Genomic DNA, 16,876 nt, shown 5'->3' with positions numbered 1-16,876 from the left:
CCTTACCCTACCCTAAGCCCTCTTTAAAGGCTTTAGGGCTGGGCCTATATATATATATATATATATATATATATATTATATATATACATATATATATTTTAAAACTCATTTATATTTACAAAATGTACAATAATCTACAAACTCAAAGTCCAACCAATCTAGTAATAATCTTGTATAAGTCCAAAAATTTAAAATGCACATCCACAATCTAATGAACTGAAGTACATCGAGAGTTCGGAATTTGTTCTTCCTTGTACTCAAACCTCACTAAAATTACATTTTAAATTGAAATACATAGACAAATAATTATATTATCATTTTAAAGGAAGAAGTAATAGATATAAAGAAGAAACATAATAGTTTTGGTTAAGGGTCATGGAAGTTGTTAAACTATTTGTAATATCATAAATTATTTCTATAATAGATTCAAACAAATATAATATTACATTTCTTCTAATTTAAAAGTGATTCAAGCTTTGTATATGGAAATGAAAATATTGGCTTTTGAACAAGTGATGGAGAAAGGTTTGAGATTACAAATGTCATTTTTCTGACAAAGGTTGTTTTTTGGTTTCTATGTTACAAATGTCTGCTCTGTATTTTGCTTTAATGGTGTGGAAGGAAAACTTTAGTTTTAGACTTGGCTTGGATGTGAATAAAAATATAATTTATAAGAAATAAGTGAGAAAAGAAATTGAGATCGAATAATAAGTTATGGACTTTGACTTGATGATCAAAGGAATAAAGTCTTATTTTTTATTAGGCTAGTGCTCATTGTTCTTCATGGCTGTTAAGTTGACAAGTTTTTGTTATATAAGACAAGTTATTAGAAGTACCCTTGGGTGTAAGTGATAAATTACAAAGAACAATGTTATTTTAATTGAAAATATTTAACAAATAGTTGGACAATTATGGTATGTGTATTTATAGTGAAAGTGTGAAACATGGCCGGTTAGGGCTTGGTTAGGGTCGGGCCTATGTTTTAGAATCTTAGCCCTAGCCCTGCCCTAGAAGGCATTAGGGTCGGGCCGGCCCGGCCCTAAACTCTGTGAGGGCTTTAGTTGTGAGGGCTTTATAGGGCTTAGGGTCGGGTCGGTCAGGGCCGGGTTAGGGTCGTTAGGGCCAAATTCCCACCCCTAGTGGGATCTGTGGTTGCTCTTGGATCAGGAATGTACCTCCTCATTTCATAATTTTTATTCTTAGGTCCATTATTATATTGTGCAATATAATACATGCTCTCATAACAGTACTCATTGTCTCCACATGCCATAATTTGCAGGGTTTGCCAAAACCCCAAAAGCTCTTTCAATATCTTTCATTGTAGCTTCTTGCATTGTTGCGAACCACTTCGTCTTTAGAGTATTAGGGTTTGAAATTGTTTGTATAAATGCCGCATAGTCAGGATAGATACCATCAGCTAAATAATAACCCATATTATAGCTATGCTGATTTACATCAAAATAAACAGGTGGAGAAGTACCATTGATCATGTGCTCAAATACCGGCGAGTTGTCCAACACATTGATGTTGTTGTGTGACCTTGGCATCCCAAAGAAAGAATGTCATATCCACAAGTCTTCGGTTGCAACACCTTCGAGAATAACAAATGGTTTCCAAAACGACCACTGTAAGCACCTTGCCATCCAGTTGGACAATTATGCCATTCCCAATGCATGTAATCAATGCTTCCCAACATACCCGACCATCCACGTATGGCAGAATGTGCAAGCAAGCATTCTGTATCTGCAATATTTGGCCTTCGCAAGTAGATTGAACTGTACAATTTGATAATTGCATCATAGAAATGCCTCAACGCCTAGTTTCCACTTTGCTCGAAAATGTATAATTAATCGTCAATTTGATCAACCACCGTACCATAACCAAGAATACGCAAAGTTGCTATAACACCCCGTCTTTTATTTTTCTTTTCCTGTAATAATAATAATAATAATAATAATAATAATAATAATAATAATAATAGGTTAAACTAAATATAGATAACTATCAGATAAGGATAAAAGCCCCGTAGGTAAATAGATAAGTGTTGTCCTTATTTTTCGGTGGGTTTTCTCACATAGAGTTTTTGGGGAAAAACACAACGATAGTTTTTATACAGAAAAACGGGATTTTACTGAAAGAAGAAAGGGAAGGTTTTCTTGTAGCTGGCTGATAATCGGAGAGCGCTACAAGTGAGTAGATTTTATCTCTCACGGACTACTATAATGATGTTTTTTTTTTTTTTTTATCAATTTCAAATCTACGGATTTATTATCAAAATATATCAGTTTTATGTTTATTCTTCTATTCATTCTATTAAATATGCGTAATTTTTGAATTTCTTTGAAACTCTTTTAGTGCGATACTGTCACCTCCATACTATATTATGGAGGCGTGAGCCCCAAACACCGTCACCTCCTTAATACTTTTGATACTGTGATACTGTGGTTGTGTAGATTTTGTTTTTTTTTATCTGTTAATTTGTGTATTTGTTGGATGATGTTGGAAATCGAATTTGTTGGTATAGTATAGTGTTGGTTTGAATTGAGGGTGATTGTTAGTGTCGTGAGAGGCGGCTGTCGAAGCTTTGAAGAAACTGTTAATGGAGTCGCCGGTCTTGTTTGGGTTGGTTTAACTCTTGTTGTTTTAAATGTGTTGATTGTTGGTTGGTTATGGGTTAGGAGGATTGATGGAGGTTGGAATGAGGGCTGTCGATTGGGTGGAGCTGTTAAAGCTTGAAGCTTTGAACAAGCTTTAATGGAGGGCGAGCCCAGATCTAGTTTGGAGGAGGATAATTGATCTAATGATTTGAAGTTTTTGCTTTCATTAAATGTTGTTGGTTTTTGATGGGGAGTATTTTTGGTTAGGTTTGGAGGATGGTGGTGGTCGGAAAACGAACTGGTGTGGTGGAGGGGATGACCGAGATTTGGATCCGGTGCTCCCAGTCTCACCAGTCCTAACTCTATTTCGGTTGGGTTTGGGCTTGGGCCTTAGAATTGTTTGTTTGGGCCCAGCTCATTTCTTTAGTTCTTTGGGCCGATTTTTGATTGTGTGGGCTGGTTTCATAAATCCAAGTGGGTCAGGTTATAATTTATGAACAGTAAGTTTAGATTGGGCTTGGGCCGAATCAGGCAAGTGGGCTTGAGTGATTTTTTGGATATTCACTCATGGGCTTAAGTTTAGACTTTGGGCTTTTGGGTTAGAGGAGTTTGGGGTTGGTTGACTGCTGTTGACCCTTGGCAGGTCGACTTTGACTTTGACCAGAGTTGACTTTTGACCGAGGTTGACTTTTGACCGGGTTGACTTTGACCCAATTTGACTTTTTGAACTTTTTAACTTCGATTATGATTTGGGTTATTAGGATAGGTCTAGGGCTATTAGCATGCTTGGCTTTAGGCTAAGACCATTATATATACGTGTGTATGTGTATTAACTACTATGTGATATTTTCGTATTTTATGATATGCAACGTTATGACACTTAGACATTAATCTAATTAATAACGCGCAAACCAAAAACTACATGAATCAAGATACTCCTCCGTTCTCTAAATAATATATGCAATAAAATCCAATAATGCGTAAATAATTTACCGCACTCTTTTAGAACTCTCCACGCCTCAAGTTTTGGAATTTGAGTTTTATGACTGTTGATGTCATATGTTAGGTGGGCATTTATTGAATGTGCCATAAATGACCCGTTAGCATTATATATGAGTATTTATTGAATGTGCCATGAATGACCCGGTATTCATTGAATGTGCCATGAATGACCGATTTTTTGGACCCCCTAGAGGAACTAAGGTATTAAGCCTTGCGGGTTAGTTGTATTTTTTGATTATCGAAAGTGTTTGGGTTTACTTTTGAATACCTAATATAATATCTACATATGTTATATAGAAGTTATAACTTTCTTTTGCGGGAGGGTAGGACTTAATAACATTTTGTCTTGAGGGCGTCCTACCCTTATTATGGCAAAGATGGATATCGGTAAGTTTTAATTTAATGGTTTAGATATTAAAAGCGAGTTATTATAATGAGTTATATAATGGAAGTCTTGCTTGGGAAGAAATTATGCGGTTAAAATGATGGCCGGAACTACCTGTCTTCCAAGCTGCGAATGATTAAGTTATGGGATAATATAAAGTGAGTGTTTGAATAATTAAAGTATGATAATGGTTTTATGTGGTTAGTCTACTCATACCAGAAAATTCCATTTTGCTGACCCATGTTTGCTTTGTTTTGGCAACGTGGGTGTGTTCTTGGGAACATAGGTGGAATGCAGTGGAACCGCGGCGTTTGATTTGGATTTGATCTGGAGCAGTTCGTTAGTTTTATTAGGTCTGATCTTTTTGGAAGAAGGTAATAACGTAGTTTCATATTCATCATGGAATGAGAATACGATGTTGATGACCTATTATTCTTAGTATGTTATATTGATGATTTTTTATGGAAGATAGACTTGCATAAAGTAATAAAGAGAATTTTTGGAGATTATTTTTGTTGTTAAGATTCTTTATGATGTGGGTTTTAGGTTTTGACATGTGTTGTATCCACCCCGTCATAGCTTGGGTTTTTAGACAATTGAACCAAGTGATGTTTGAGATATTTATATTTCAAATATTCATTTTTTTTAATTGTTTAGAAATTCGGGCTATGACAGCTGCAGTCACCTTGATCAGAGGATCTATACCAGGTTTACTAGCATTGTTAAATTTAGGCTGAAAGTACTTAAAATGAGTCTGAATATCGTTGAAGATGTGAATAAATAAAGATTTTTTCATACGAAAGTGCCGTTTGAAATCCTCTTTCGGAAAAACAGGATAATCGACGAAGTAGTTGGCCTTTAAGATTTCCAAAGTCAAAGCATAGTTTCTATGTTTCATTTTCCGACCCTTTTTTGAAGCACCATGTGGTACCTTCGGAGCATGTACTTGTGTTTGTGCAAGTATAGTCCAATTGTGCTTCATAAAGGGAATGACGTTAACAAATTTTTCATCAAAACTATCTGCCGAGTCTTCCGCTAGAGAAGATGAAGAAGAAGACGACGATGAAGATTGAAGGGGAAAAATCTCATTCACTTCATGATCCATTTTTTTGGCAATGTGTGTGTGTGTTATTTGTTAAGGATTGATGTGAAATGGTTGAGTTTTTTTATAAGAATGTTTGAGTTGAGTGTATGTAAAATGAAGAAGGAGATGAGTATAGGTATATGGATATAGAATTCCGCCCGTTTTTTTCCCGTTGGAACACTCGACATTAGGAGTGGCGCGCGACAATACCACCGGTGCGTGGTGTTGGTCAAGTCAAAAAAAAAAAAATCGGTGATATTTGCAATGGCGCGCGACATTACCATACCGCACCCCTTATGAAAGAGGTGCCAATCCCATAAGGTGGGGGTACCAATACCATACCGCACCCCCTTATAAAGTGTAGGGCTGGTTTATTGTTGGTCAACTATTGCGGCTGAAATAAAAGGAATCAAAAGATGTGCATATGAAACATGCACGAGGAATCTTTCTAGTGTTTGTAATGCATAGGTAATTAAGCATTGAGAATTAGTCAAGTGATTTTGACTTTTAAACTCAATAAACATTTAGAGATACTTTATGATAATGAATAGCTATTAGGTGTAGTGGCGCTACCACATTACCGTTAGGGATGTATTATGTATCACTAGGGTATGCCCGTGCCTACGGCCCGCGAGGCGTGGATGTGCCTACAGCGCTACCTCGACGCTCCACGTTCCTGACGGTTAGTCTACAATCTGGGTTCCTGACGGTCAATCTACAATCTGGGTTCTTTCGAAGCATGCTCTTGATCATATGTTTCCTACAAAGTGAGCGTGATTCCCTCTTAATTGTAATTTTTCTAAAAAATACATTTAAGATACAAAGTCTGAAGACATGTTTCTGACAACGACTGTCAATTACCCTCATTTTATTCTGACGTTCATTTTCCGAAGCATCCACAGCAAACATTCCCGATCTATATATGGCAACATATCCCTATAATCTGTAGAAACTCTAGGGGAAAGATTCAATTGCATCTATGAGCCCAGTGGTGACTGGTGAGAGAATAAGTTGCATTCTGCTATACATGGCTTCGGTAAAACATGAGCAATAAAAGAAAAAAGTTGCTCCATGAGAAAGCACATACTTTAATGACACTGAGAAATAAAATACCAAATGAGTATACACTAAATATTAAAGCTAAAGACTTACGTTTTAAACTCAAGTTGAGCCCATAAAGAAAGATTTTTCTGGATCTAGCCCCTCTAAAGACCATAAATTACTGTCTTCTTTCGTTAAATCCTTGCAGAAACCCAGAAACAAGTCTAACAGCTCAACTACCTGATCATAGTAGTGGGACATAGATCTAATGAAGCAAAAAGACAAAGTAATTATTCCACATAGTTACTCCACCAGGTAGGCACATAGGCTGCTGCTGAATAGAAATTAGTTTGTAGGGCCAATGTCTTTGAGAGTTGAGATCTGCTCTTCTGCCATCGAAGACATGACAGTCACCACAAGATCTTTTCCTTCAAAGATGCGTTTAAAAAACAACTCAAAAGTTGCACCCTCTCCGGCCGACTTCTTTTGTTAAGCGAGTTACGTCATTAGTTACAAGCAAATGACGGGGACTTCGCCCTATTACTCGAGAATAAACCATTTCTCATCGAACCAATACCAATTAACAAAAAGAACGGATCTAAACATTTATATTTACGGTAGATTCGGATATATAAAATTTAATTCTCGGTACCTCTTCTAGATTGAAGTAGACTGAAGCTGGCCTCAAATCAATCAAGGTTGCTAGAAGATCAACCTTCATAGCAGGTAACGCAAACCGGTAGTTGAAGCTCCACTTTTTCAAATCAGCAAAAGAAATTAGAAGGAACCTTGAAAGTAAAGAACTATCTTCCACAACTCTACCAGAACGGATGTCCTCCCAAATCTGAAAATCAGTGAATGTTGGTAAGACTTAAGAAGACTATAGACGTAAGAATTTCTAAACATGTGGCTCGCCAAACAATCACCGTTATTTTGATTACAAGGAAACTTGAAAAATACCTTATTTGCTTCTGAATTCAACAAACTCTATTTATCAAGGGCGCGGAAGCTCTCCAATGTATTTGGATTGTAAAGGACACCTGGGACATGACATCGATTTCTGTTGTCGTGGACTATTGGTGCTTCTAATGATGATTGTTCACCTAACTCAGGCAATAAATTTAAGTTTAAACTTCAAACCGATCAACATCAGCAAATGTATCAACTTCAAAGTATCTCAAAAACTCTGAATGCGTCCATTTTAATTAGATTGATTGATAGTATGAGATCTTACTTAATTCCAGAAAGAAATGAACATTGAAGAACCTTTAGCAACACTGGTTTGAAAGGCGATAAAGCTAGATCGATGATCGACTTCTTGCTGCAAGTTGCATATCAAAATTTAACAGTGTTGACAATTGAAGTCATAGGATTTTATAATGTATAAAGAAAATAACTACATCTAAAAGGAAAACGAAAAAGCTTCTACAGAACTTCATTAGACCAGGGCCACGACATTGAGAATTTGGGAAAGACAACACATACCATCTTGAAACGATAGCACACATGCGATGACGATATTATATATTAAACTCAAGACTGTTGAAACTCCAAGATAGATTCTCATAGCTGACAAATGGGGAATCCCAAATGCAAACAGAGCGCAAACAAATCCAGCCATCGCAATGAAATACGGGAGCTTTAAGGCATGATCATCTGAGTACAGTACATACACAGCCTGCATTTCACAAGAATAAGGAAACCCTACTGTCATCCACAAACAACCATATGCGTATTCATTGATTTGCTTAGATAGGTTTTATGTGGAAATTAAAATACGACAGAGATAGAAACTATGAAAACACAAATTTACTGAGACAAATCCACCAAAAAAAATGACCACCAGCCTTTACAGACAGTGTAGAAAGAATGCTCACAAAGTTATCGAGTGTAGGTTATTCAAGGTGTCTACTGAGAAAGAGCAACATACTTGCAGTGTGTATGTAAGTTGAATTTTCAAGGGACTGATGAATTTTCTGTAACAACCAATTTTCATTTTCATGTATTACATGTAAGAACACAGAAGATTATTACCAATAATTGTTGGCATACTTTTCTGATGCATTTACTGACAATATTTGAGCATGACAATATTAAGCTCCATAAATGAATTAGCATGAAATGAAGTTCCATCAGATGACGAAAAGAACGACTTCGCATCTACTATTTCTTTCACTTCCGGTTTCAACATTAAAAAATCGGAAAAGAACTAAGAAAATCAAAAGGAATAAACAAAAACAGCTAGATTGATAGCATTGATGATAAATTGAACTTACCTTAAAATGCAAATTACAATGACTCCTGGCTGCTTCGAAAAGGCATTCCTACACAACTCTCAAGTTTTTCAAATCACAACAAAATGCGTCCTTTACTTGGTCAAGCCAACACAATCCCTTAGCAGGGCATTAACTCTCAAGCATTAACGACTGGAGTACCAGGGGGAACCTACATCACAAAAGCATATCAAAATCATTCAACTTTGCTTAGCAAGTGAAGCATGCACCTTCAACTTGCTACTTAACTCACCCCAAAAAAAAACACTTACCATGCGTGTATATAGTCGAGAGATGATGTGGGAGTGATAACATTGATGATGTGGGAGAGATGAGAAGTCGAGCAGTAGAAAAGAGTGAGTGGGAGAGATGAGAAGTCGAGCAGTAAAAAAAGAGTGATCATATGGACCCATATGTTGCGGATAGAAGCAGCATATCAGGTGAGATTCTTTTTTTCTGCCAGGTCATAAGTTGGTGAAAAAGAATTAGAGCGGTCGGATTGGGCCCTTCAGGCCCCACACAGTTGTGTTTTATTAGATAGATTACTCTTAAAATCCAAAATAACCTAGGCCAAATAACAAGAAATCTATATAGTTTCCAGAGGAAGCTGAATTTTTACTTGAATATCGAAAAAATAACAAATGTTACATTTAGACGACGTATGAGGTATTGGGTCAAGGAAATTGACCGGCATCATTTTCAATCCTGTAAAAGGAGAGACAGGTAACTTTTAGACGGTGAAGAACGAAGTAAAAGTTACAATTTGTAATCGAATTATGCTACGTTCTTCAGTGCACCTTTCGAAGTTCAGAATTTGAGAGATTCCACGAGTTGGATGCAATGTCTTCGGACCAACTCCCCTCCACATGTCTTGTCCACTTTATACCATGGTAATTGGCTCCTAATAATCAGGCAACACAGATGAGGGTTTGTAGCTTTGTAACAATGCCACCATCTTTAGTCATGTCCTCTCTTTCTCTCTCTCCCCAACCCAAAAAAAAAAAAAGCAAATTCATCATTCCCTATTGAAATTCTCTAGTCATCCTAGTTTGTGTTCATGTCATGCTTGCTCGGGGTCTTCAAGCTTCCTCCGAAGATGGGAATGTCAAGCTTGATGCAGATGCTTCTTTCTTGTACTAGTGGATAGTTTGTCTCGTAACTTGCAGCCCCGATATTGAGAGTCGATTACTCAAATACAAGCTTCAAGTAATCCTCACAGAGATTTAAGCTTTAACAACAAATGAATTTTAAGAGAGTAGTCTAGTGGATTTTCTAAAAGTGTAGACATCATCCCGAGAAAGGAGCAAGTCCAAATCGAGGCATGTAACGATTCTTGCTAAAGAATTAAACTAATAATTTTGTCATTTGAAACCAATCAGTATTACATATCACATATGGGATGGTAAGAATATAATTCTCGGCAGCTGGAAATGTTTGGCTGTTGCTTTCTATTAAATTGCATGTTAGTGGTGATGCTAGGACATGATATATTGAGAGTTGTGACATTGATATATTGAGAAATCAAGAAGAAGTTTAATGGAGAAGACTAGAGATTGATTAGGGTTAGAGTGATTGTGGTTATTGTTATCTACCCAGAGTTACATATTTATACTAACCTAAAACATGATAATATAAACTACTAGATATGGATGTCCACACTTATAGAAACGTAAGACTTTCCATATAAGACATATTCAAATATTGACATATTCTAATACTCCCCCTCAAGCTGGAATGCCGCATACTTGCAAATAACAGCTTGAATGGCAGAAAGAAAATATAAGAATACAGCTCTCCCTTTCGCATAGAATTGTTTTTAGTTGAAGAACTCAAACAATTGTTGAGATGAGACGTTTTGGAAAGTGAAACTGTCGGTGTAGACAATGGCCTAACCTGAAAACTAAATTTGAATAGTGCAGTGATGATGTGACTGCAACCTAAGATATGAATCTGAATAGGGCAGTAATAATATGACTGCAATCTGAAAGATGAATAGAAAGCTCGTGCTTTTTAACCAAAGAGCTCAATAATAGATAGTGAGAGTCAATGAAACACCTGAGTATCGGGCACCATTGCGGCATAAAAGAAATCAAAACCTGAAAAGTTGAACTATCAACGACAGCAGCATATGAGAAGCTCCTCAAATAAGAAGGCGAAAATAGAAAGCCGGTGAAACACCATAGAACTCAGAACCATCACTACACCATAACAGGCTATTTGCAACGGCAAAAAACCGTTGCTAATAATTTTTTGCAACGCTTTTTAAGCGTTGCAAATATGACGTGGATAAAGTGTTGGAAATATTTGCAACGGTTAATAAGCATTGCAAACAGAAATTTCCAACGGTTATTAACCGTTGCAATAATTATTTGTAACATTGTTTATAACTATTTTGTATACAAATTTAAAACCTTTGCAACGCTTTTTAAGCGTTAGTAATTTGTTAAAAATATTACCAACGTTTCTTAACCGTTGCAAATTTGTTAGTTAATTTTTAAAAAAAATTTAATTTAAAAGTCGTTTCTAACAGTTATAAACCGTTGCTAATGTGTTGCTAATGATAAAAAAAAAATCTCATTTTGTAGCGAGACCCGCTAAACCTACAAAAAATGAATGGCATCCACAATTTTGTGTCACTGAATACCCATAAAAATGAAAAATTAAATAACCTACAAAGAATTGAATTTCAATAACATTTGAAATAACAAGAAAGAACATAAATCAAGGTGAGGTTTGACCAGTCTTTCACTCTAGTAAAATAGGGTAGATTTACATGCCATGACAGTCTAATGGTCAAGACAAAAATATGTATTCTCCTGCTTATACTTCCTTTAAGAAGAGAAGCAGCTAGTCTCTTATGTCCAACAGGTTGTCCTGGGATCTGAATAGTAGGAGGCCTAGCATTGTTCAACTAACCCTGGTTAAACATCCACAAAAGCATCGTATCTAGTAGTGCAACCCAAAACTCTGAGAATGAGTAATGTAGATTAGCCCTTCAGTTAAACATTCATCCTCAAATATAAAATTGCAAAGGAAAATAAGTACCTGTTCTTGATCAAAGCAATGAATACGGCTACATGAGTCTTCAAACTCAGATTTCTTCTTTTCTAGATCATCAAATACTTTGTCATAGTCAGCCTTGAGCATTCTCACATCATCTTTCAAAGTACCATTCACCTCTTCAATGGAGCAAACCTCCAATACTTTATCTTCTTTCTGGTCCAACTCTGTCTGAAGTTTGCAGATTGAAGCTTTTAGAGAAATTTCCTTCGTAACTTTATCTTCGATATCATGTTCAAGGGCATTTTTCTCCTGCTCCACCTCTAATAGTCTCACAGTACATTGCTTTAATTTCTCTGATAGGTCATTCCTGCGAGTATCTGTTTCTTGAACCGCTTTCTTCAAAAGAGAAACCTCGATGAAAATGTGTCGCATTAGAATAAATATTATTTAGTACCACAAACTTGTATGGCTAGTTCAGCAAACATATAAGTCTCAATCCTCAAAGACATTGTAATAGCAAGTCTGATTTCTAAAATGCAAGTAGTTATGATAGAACCTATTTTAAGCTATTGGAAGCAACATGTAAGCACACACCCAAAAATTCAATACATAATATGTGACTTTAGCAAGAATATAATGCATGCGAGTACCCGAAATCTTATATTAAAAGAAAATGGAACAAACACGGGCACTAACCTAGAAACGGGCACTAACCTAGAAACCATTTACCTAAACTGAAGCCACTAACCTTTTAAACTCCCATCTCAAACTTGAAGTAATTGGGCATGAAAGAAATCAGGAAAGTAAAGCCAGTAATAGTGATGCTCCACACGACCTCCACAAATCCAACTTAAATATATAGTCCAACCAAAAGCTTTACTTGCAAATATTTAGCAAATAAGAAATTAATTGGAAAACTAAACAAGTGATGAAGGTGTATCAATGAAATGATTTGAGGAGCAATTGTGGAGAAGTGAAGTCTTGGTTGCTGCCATGGACGCCTCTAGCCAAAAGGGTGGGAGATATTGATTAGGAGTTTTGTGGCACATGTCCCACACTTGTCACCAATTTCAAAACTTCACATGGGAACCAAATAAATGGCTTAGGCAAATAGAAGTTATTCAACAAAGTAAATCTGACTTCACTTTCTTCTATTTAATGAATCATTCAACTCATCGCACTCTCAGATCAGTAAATTGTTAGAGGGTACTTATTAGTGCTAGTGCTAATGTATAGGAAAATTAAACTGATAAAGATAACTGACAATCTTCTATTAAAAGGCTTGAGAACTAAACCCCAAAACAACCTATAGCTAAAAAAAATTTGCCCAAACATAGGACATAAATGACTATCCTAAACCTATATCTCTAACAATTAGAACCTCCATAAGGGCATCTCCAATGGAGGGTGTAAAATTACACCTCCACATAGGCGCCACCTAGGTGCCATTAGGATTTTACACCTCTAATTGTATACTATTGTAGAGTTCATAAATATCCACTCTCTATACTCCCCAATGGAGAAGTGTAAAAAAAAAAAATAGATTTTAAAAAGTGACGTCCGAGTTAAAAAATTACTTTAGAATTAGAAAGGGACGTTACTCTAAGTGATGTCCGAAAATTATTTCACTCAGACATCAGTTCGAGTGTCGCCCGGGCTTTTTTATTAACTAATAGCGAGAGGGGGAATTCTCCACCCTCTCTATTTGCTAATACACTATTACCTACGGTATAACACCCCCATTGGAGAGAGTTTTTTTTATATTTGGGGTGTAAAATTTTCACTCTATACGGTTTACACCCCCCATTGGAGATGCCCTAAGGCCATATATTCATAGATTATTACACATGTCAAGGTAATTATATGTTCAAACAGCAAGTGTAGCTTTCTTCGCATATCAACATATGGCGAAATCACACTAAATTATTTAATTATACAATTTGATTATAGAAGGTTTATTCCATTGTGACTTGGTTTTTGTCAAATGAGTTTCAACATGGACTTTTTTAGGCCAAATATGTATTAAAATTCAAGTTCAACTTTCTTCCATAAACATGTAATTAAATGTGTAATTTTGGAAGTAGGCTTACCCTGAAAAGGTAACACGCTCCCCAATTTTGGCCCCTTCTGGAGGAAGCAAAGGTTCCATAACAAATGCTCAAATTTGAAGCCTGAGAGCACACAAAATTAAAGTTGGTCAAGATGAAATGTACAAGCTTAACCGTGTTTGTTCATCATGTTGGCATTACTTTATATAAAATAGTACACTCAATTAGAAAGGATCAACTAATCATTTTTGGTTGAGAATATAGATGTGCCGAAAATCTATGAAATGGTTATTAAGGATTTAGAAAGAACTTGTGCAGGGTATCTACGGCTTAAGAAGGGAAAAGTTTTGCTCTATCATATCACACATACAAAAGGCTCCTCACATTGCAAATTTGAGGCAGTACGTGATAAAAGACATACCAATTCGGAAGATGCCACATCACGTAGCTTTCCAGGCTTCACGTTTCTAACCAAGCAACTTGACGGTTCTGCAAGATAGATCATTCTTAAATGAACTTTGGAATGTAACTTGATCAATTAACAAACCAAAAGCCGAAAGTCTAGTGAAGTTTCTAAATCAACTAAAAGTCTGATAGAGCCAAACAAATGATTTAATGGCTAACTACAGCAGGATTATTTATATTCTTACCATCAATGCATCTGGACTGCAATGCTTTGCAAGACCACTGACCACTTGACAAATGCCACCGTCTCCCAAGTCTATCTCCTCAACAAGTAAACTGTGTAATATTCAGGTGGTTACAAGATAATACTATGAACGCTACTGATATGTAGTTATGTACACAAATTGCCATAATGACATGACTTCATGCCTCCATGGTAATATCAAAATGTAAAAACAAGTTTTAAATCAAGAAAAACAAGAGGAAAGCTATTGGGTATACCTGCCTGCAGATGGATGCTTCCATGCTTTGCGAATAAGGCCAACTTGTATATTAAGCAAACTAACGCTAACTTCAACATCCTTCGCAGTTGATTCTTTTTCTGGTGCCTTTTTCTTCTCCTTGGTAACTTTACCATCTGACCCACCATTTTTCTGGAAGACCCAAACAAACACAGCAAGATCGATGTCATAGTGTGGACATTACAACGACCATACCAAAGAGCTTAACACAGCTACAATTGACATCATGCATCTAAAGGATGGAACGTAAAGAACTGCAACACAACATAACAAGCAGGCTACCTTAGGAGCACTCTTCTTTGAACTTGTGTCTGTTTCTAGCTTATCATTCGTCTCTTCATTTGAGATGCAAGATATCCCCAACTAGCTAGCTGCTTGGCTTTGCTAGCTACTGTTATGGGTTGATGTAATTGGTGCTAGTTGATTATATAAATAAAATTAATCGTTTCCTAAAACAGAAAAAAGAAGATATTAATTTGATCATCGCCAAAACAAAAGGAGATTAAAATGATCAGTTTCTGGGAAAAGGGGGGTTAGTATTTACTTTCTTGAAGACATTATAATAAGCAATATTGCTTGTATCCAGCATAGCCACAAGTATAAAACATGTAAATCCCTAGGCTCAATGAAATGGACCAGGAAGTGCAGCTCTATAAGCAATAGAGGGAGTGTTAAAGTAGTTACTTAAAACAAAGTTGAGCAGAGGGATGAGCTCAACTCTAGCAGAGGGACCAGACCAGACATTATTAACTTCTTATTCTTCACCATTAGCTAAGGGTTTAAAATTCCATTAAGATAACAGTTACTTACAGAAAGCAATAAAACTATGAGTACAGAGTAGAAGTTATTATGACTATATGCAATTCGCAATGTGAAGCTCAAACACACAGTAGCAGATTACAGAAAAAAATATATGCTTCTTAAGTTAGAGAGATCAAGAAACCCAACACAAATAGCTGCAAAAACAAGAAGATGGGTCTCAAACTGTAACAAACTAACATCTCAAACACCTCCGATGTGCTTAAATGCTACAATATAGTAAGTAATGATCATCCATTATTTATATATTCTTTGAAAAGAGCTTATCCACTCAGAACGAGTAAGCTCCTAGTCCTAAATAATTCATTTTTAATGCCTTTTATAAATAGCCATCCAAATGATGAGTTGGAGTCCAGTACTATGAGTTGCACATTTATAAGCTTAGGACAAAGATATGCAAATCCTATCGGTTATATTGTTGATTTAGTATCCACATGAGACAATTTGGAGTTAAACATATTAATTTGGTGACTGAATAGCAAAGTGATCATCCTTTTTTCTCTTCAAATTTCAAACACATTTTAATGTCAACAGAGAATCTCTAACTTTAATTGTGAATCGAGACAGAGCATTGCAAAAGTTATAAATAGCTCTTACAGATAAAGTCTAAAGCACATTCAAATTATAAATAACAAACAAAATGTTTTTCCAATGCTGGCTATGTGCATTCAGGTCTTTCTCAGGGTGTAAATTCACAAATAGCCAAAGCAAGACAAAGTACAATACATGCACTATATAAGTAGTTAACAATCCAAGTAACAAACACTTATAGTAGTTGGCAATGTGCTATCAAAAATCCTAGATATAGCTTCAGGAGTAGACAAATCAACACCTCCCCAAACCAGTGAACCAATTCCTTCTTCATTAACTAATTGTTCTCCTAGCAAGTACACCATATTAGGCTTTAATGATTCCATAACTTGCCTGAACTCATCAATTGTCGGATTAATCAATGTCTGAACCTGTAACCACACATTACAATACTTAATCAATAATAAGAAACTAAAACTAAAACAAAAGCAAAATTAGTACCTCTAAATGACCAAGAAGTCATTTCGGGGAAAGGGTATCTCTTTACATCCTCTTGTTTGTCTTTAAGTTTTCCAGAGTACTGCAAGGAGACTACATGCATACTTTGAAGGTGGTCCTTGTACACTAGACATGCTTAATGCATTGAACCACTCGTATATATATTATAAATAAACAATCAACACAACCAAATCTGAAACAAGAATAACAAGGCCAAGAACAAAGAGGATGAAATCAAATGAAAAGTAGATAAAGCATGGAGCTTGAAATGCGAAGAAGGAATTAGTAAAGTAGAGAAGGGAAAAAAGTTAACCCTAGAATTTAGAAATCCACGAAAGAAAAAAAGAACTGTCTTTGATTCTATTCACTAATAATATATCTTTGGCATGCCCCCTTTAAATTAATTTATATTAATTAATTAGTGTAAAAACGAGTTTTTTCTTCAGAAATGAGGATAAACAAACAAACTCGCCAAGTCAAAAACCGTTTCTTTATTTAAAATTGCTTACCGGAACATTGAGTTTGATTTCTAGAATGGAACCAAACTCATTCTTTATAGAAGGACCATCAGAACAAGTTTTCAAGTCGTGTTCTTGAGAAGAAAACGTAAGAATACCCTTCTTCTTCTTCCCATCATCATCTTCAACAACAAAGTCTTTCTCTTTCTCT

The 16,876-nt window shown here is 35.9% G+C and overlaps 2 long non-coding RNA genes across 2 annotated transcripts; both read right to left on the bottom strand.

Annotated features, from left to right (window-relative positions):
* Nucleotides 1–6,766: 6,766 nt before the first annotated feature.
* On the bottom strand, nucleotides 6,767–8,520 carry LOC147499989 (uncharacterized). Its single transcript, XR_015194572.1, has 5 exons — nucleotides 8,386–8,520; nucleotides 7,595–7,787; nucleotides 7,344–7,386; nucleotides 7,070–7,212; nucleotides 6,767–6,953 (listed from the first exon to the last, which is right to left on the bottom strand). It is a non-coding gene; the product is annotated as an uncharacterized LOC147499989 (long non-coding RNA).
* A 5,332-nt stretch (nucleotides 8,521–13,852) lies between these two features.
* On the bottom strand, nucleotides 13,853–14,852 carry LOC147499988 (uncharacterized). The gene is made up of 4 exons (XR_015194571.1): nucleotides 14,642–14,852; nucleotides 14,340–14,491; nucleotides 14,084–14,174; nucleotides 13,853–13,922 (listed from the first exon to the last, which is right to left on the bottom strand). It is a non-coding gene; the product is annotated as an uncharacterized LOC147499988 (long non-coding RNA).
* Nucleotides 14,853–16,876: the final 2,024 nt, after the last annotated feature.

Source organism: Coptis chinensis, chromosome 5, assembly GCF_015680905.1.
Source record: "Coptis chinensis isolate HL-2020 chromosome 5, ASM1568090v1, whole genome shotgun sequence".
NCBI classification, from domain to species: domain Eukaryota; kingdom Viridiplantae; phylum Streptophyta; class Magnoliopsida; order Ranunculales; family Ranunculaceae; genus Coptis; species Coptis chinensis.
This window is presented reverse-complemented; position numbering and strand designations above follow the sequence as displayed.